We start from the raw sequence: 4805 nt of genomic DNA on the forward strand, positions 1-4805 counted from the left end.
AAGAAGAAGAAAAAAATAGCAAGAAAACGTTTTGGCCTCCATCTCTCTTCTTGTCTCTTGAGTGAGCTTCTCCTTGTGCATTCTGTGTGTGTTCGGTGCATCGTCTTAAGCAAGTCCCCCCCACCACCCGATTCTTGACATGGTATCAAAGCTGCACCACTGAGAGAGGCTGATTTCGAAGGCTCAAGTGAAGGAGAAGAAGCAAGGTTTGAGCAAGCAAGCCACGGGTAAGAAGCTCTCCCATCCTTCCACTCTCTCTCTTGGATAGTGCCTGTGGAGGCACCGGAAGCAAGGCAGAGCAAAAAATCTCAGATTGCAGTTAGATTTGGTGTGCGCGAAGAGCATTGTGTATTATGCACATAAGCCCTTAAGGGCTTGTCTGTAGTTATTTTGGGCATCTGAGGCTGTTTCAGGCCCCGTTTTAGAGCCACAAGGTTGCAGACAACAGTTCGAGATACCCTGTAATTTCAATTGTGTCTGCCGTATACAGGTGCACAAGTTACAGATTTCAGATCTGTAAGCTCAAAGGTATTTACCAGCGAATAAACACAAGGTTTATATATGCAGATTACATGTATTGTTGAGCAGACAGGGAAAAAGACTCTGTCTGGTGTATTGCTGTGCACTATAGGTCGAGGGTTGCAGAAGATTTGCTTGCTGTTTGGTATTAGTTTTGTGATAATGGTAGAGAACAGTGGAAACCCCATCATTGAGAAGCTCGACAAGAACAAATACCCTTCATGGAAGTTCCGTGTCACGAACTTCCTTATTGGAAAAGGCCTCTACGACTTTGTTTCAGGTGAAGAAAAGGAGTCAGAGGTGAGTGATCCTCCAACTGCAGAAGAGACAAAGGCACGAAAGAAATGGAATGAAAAAGACAAAAAGATCATATATTGGCTATCTGCAGTACTTGACAATAATATGCTGGGACATATTAGAAATGCAAAGAATTCATATGCAACTTGGACCATACTTGAAAGTATGTTTTTCGTAAATACAAAGGCATGAAAGATTCAACTCAAGCAAGAGTTGAATACATTGAAGAAAGGGAAGATATCTATCAATGAGTATGCACTGAAGGTAAGGAGCATTGCAGATGCCTTGGCAGTGCTTGATGCAATGCCCGATAATGATGATTTGGTGTCATCTACCTTGGGTGGACTTAACAATGAAAAGGCTTGGAAGTCTTTTGTAACTTCTGTATATGTCAAAAGCCATTTCCAGATTTCGATGAGTTGGTCTTCCTTATGATCACTGAAGAGATCAACATGTAGAGTGAGACATCTGAAAGAAGTGGTGAACAGGTCCAAGCTTTCTACTCCAGTTCAGGAAGGGGATGTGGCAGGTTCTCTTCAAGAGGCCATGGTACAGGACATGGTAGTAACAACCAGCAAAATAGATTGAATCAGCAATTTGGCGATATGCAGGTTTTAGGAGGTCGTGGTAACTTTAGAAGCAGGGGGAGCTTTAGAGAAAGAGGTGAATGGCAAAACAAAGGTTCTAACAACTCTGGTATTGTGTGTCACTACTGTGGCAAAATAGGTTATATTGCAACCCAATGTTATGCTAAGAAAGATTATATTTGCAGTGGTAAGTTGCAGCAAGGAAACTATGCATCGTCTTCACGACAGAATGAAGACAAGAATGAACGTTTGTTTGTTATGCAGTATATGCTGAATGCTATTATAGGAAAGGGAACACATGATGATGTTTGGTATGTTGATTCAGGTGCATCCAATCATATGACCAGCCATACAGAATAGTTTGGAGAGATGTAGGATTTGCAAAATGCAGGTTATGTGCAGACGGGTGATGATTCATGCCACCCAATTTCACACATTGGAAAAGTTCCCTTGTCCTTGCATGATGGTAAGACAAAGAGTCTTTCAGATGTATTACGTGTGCCATCTATTACAAAGAACTTGGCGTGAGTCGGTCAAATGGTAGAGCAAGGGCTGCAAGTCAGATTTAATACAAAGGGCTGCTTTGTAGAAGACTTCAATGACAAGTGCAAGTTGGTAGCAAAGGGAAGTAGAGTTGGACGTATGTTTACTCTGGATGCTAGAATTCCTACTATGAATGTTGCTATGTATGCTAAAGGAAAAGGTGTTGTTGCAGATATTGAAATTTGGCACAAACGCATTGGACATGCAAATGTACAAAGGTGAAATTAATGCAATCCAAAGGGTTAGGTTTGCCTACATTTAGAGTTGCAGAGTTTCATAAGGTATGCGAAGCATGTCAGTTTGGTAAGCAGGCAAGACAACCCTTTTCACATGACAGAGATGTAAGCAGAAATATCCTTGATGTTGTGCATACAAACATTTGGGGGCCTACACAAAATGTATCTCTTGGTGTAATATTTCCACATGATCGTATCACTTCTCACACGCCGTGCAAACCCTGTGCAAAGGGTATCTCTCGCATTTGAATTATTAGGCCGCGTAATGTGTGAGCCGCACAAGAGAAATAGGGCCTCTGCAAATGGTAAATTGAACCGGGGGATAAAAACCGCTAACTGCACGAAAACACCCTCTTGGGAGGGGCAATTCAATTAAATTGATTGCAAATTTTTTTTCTATTTATCCCTTTCCCCCAGCCGATGCATGGCTGGAGGAAAGGGAGTATGTGGGGGGGATGGGAAGGTGGGGGTTGCATGGGCAGTTTCCCCCACGTGGGGGGAGACCCACTCCCCACCCCCACGGCCTATAAAAACACCCCCCTTGATGGGGGGTGTGCTTAAGGAAGAGAGGGGAGAGGACTGTGTGTGGGAGAGAGGAGAGGGAAGTCTTCTGTGGAGAGGAGAGCCGCCGATCGCTGCCGTGTCGCTGGACGCCAGCCGCCGTGTTGCGCCCCTCCAGCCTGCCGTGCTGCTGCCCGCCTGCGACGCCACCAGCTGCCACGGTCCGCCGTGCTGCTGCCGCCATCGAACGCAGCTGTCGCCAGCCCCGCCGACCATTCTGCCGCCTGTCCACCGTCCAGATTCGAGCCGCCGACACGTCATCCACGACACCTCCTTTCCCCACGTGGAGTTGAAGAAAAAGAAGCTCCTTTGGAAGCTTCTTAGAAGCTTCCATAGGGGGGGCCTCCCTAGACCCCCTTCCCACGACCCAAAATCTCCTATCCTTTGCCACCCATTTCAAGGCATTTTTCCACCCCTTGGCCCAAAAAGGCCTTTCCCACCACATATTCCCCGAAGATCCCTTAAAGATCGGGATTTCCAAGGAAGGAGAGGGCGGAGCCTCAAAGACCACCGCAAGATCCATCGAGTGATCTCCGCAAGAAGGGTTAAGCCGCAAGCCGTCCAATTACCGCGCCGATTCGAATTCGTGGAGAGTCCGAAGCTTTAGTCGAAGTTCTATTCCGAAAAGGAAACCATCCGCATACAAGCACAAAGGCAGATCGGAAGTCGAATTTACGACTACGATGGCTCCAAAAAGATCCCAGGAGGCAACCGCGGGAGGTTCGACTCCAAACGTGCAAGTGGACATCACCCCGACACCACAAGTCCAGGTTCTTCCGTGTTAATTCCGCCTAAGGAAATGATTAGGCGCGCTTAGGAAGGGAATTTCAAGTTACGTTTAAATTAGAAGCATATGGAAAAATTGAAAGAAATGCATCTTTTGAACATTATGAAAGATTGAACGATTAGAGAATTAGTTGCATGTAGATGGTACCTTATTAAGGTAAAGAATCTAATCCTAAGCAAGGAAACGGAGTTTATATGTGCCTTAGTTGCCATCCTAGATATGATGAATTAAGCGTATATGCACATTAGGTAACATACCTCTCATAATGATTTCATAAGGAAAGTCTAGCACCATAAGGTTCTAATCGGAAAGAACTAATAGGGTACTAAAGTGAACGTATGACTTGCAACATAGTTATAAGATGGAATAGAATAACACTAGTTTCGCTTGAGTATCATCAACGACTTAGTGGCTAGGAGAATGTTAGGAAATTGCGTAGCCGTCATGAGAAAATGATCAATCATTAAAGAGTCGTAATTAGGTGTAAATGCATAAGATGCCAAAGGATAAACTACAAGGTTGTAGGTACGACTATTGATGTAAGACCTAGAAGGTCCTAGGAAAAGCTGTAGCTAGATTATCGTGAACCAAGGAAAGATTGCATGGTTCGCCAATGCATAAGTTTCGAAAGCATAGACTACAAAGTAGTAGGCATGATTAATTGGTAAACCCTAGGGAGACTTAGGAAAGTTAGCGTACAGATTAGCAAGTAATTTTACCTTACCAAGGAAACGGCAATCAATCGCATGTTTACGCGAATTGGATCCCGTTAGATTTGGTTTATCACCCTAGAAGGATCATCCTTGTCACAAACAGGCATAAATGAATTGGCTAAGTAATATGAATCACAAGGAATCGTATAACATAGGAATCCTAAGAGATAACTAGGATTTAGTACAAGGATAACTCGATATCGCTTAGGACAAAAACTGTGAACCTAAGGATCATGATGGAACTCCGACGGAGTTGCATATTCTAGAATCATGGCCCAAACCTAATTGTAATGACTTGAAGAATACCTAAAATCCTGTTACTCGGGTAGGGTTAAAAACCCGCGGTCGGAACACTAAGGAATGGATAGGAGGATTCCATAGAATAGATGCATTACTTGCGCACAGCCGCAACATTGTATAGTCTTGGAATTTGTTCGCAAAGAGTATTGTCATCTCTCGAAATGAGGTTGACAAGTTATTGAAGGAAGTTAATTTATTGAGGATGAGTAATCATCCTGTTATTCACTTACTTGGGAAAAGTTGCCAAGGAAAAGGAAAGTTA

This window comes from Lygodium microphyllum, chromosome 26 (assembly GCF_053477565.2).
Source record: "Lygodium microphyllum isolate KBCC chromosome 26, Lygodium_microphyllum_v1.1.10, whole genome shotgun sequence".
NCBI classification, from domain to species: Eukaryota; Viridiplantae; Streptophyta; class Polypodiopsida; order Schizaeales; family Lygodiaceae; genus Lygodium; species Lygodium microphyllum.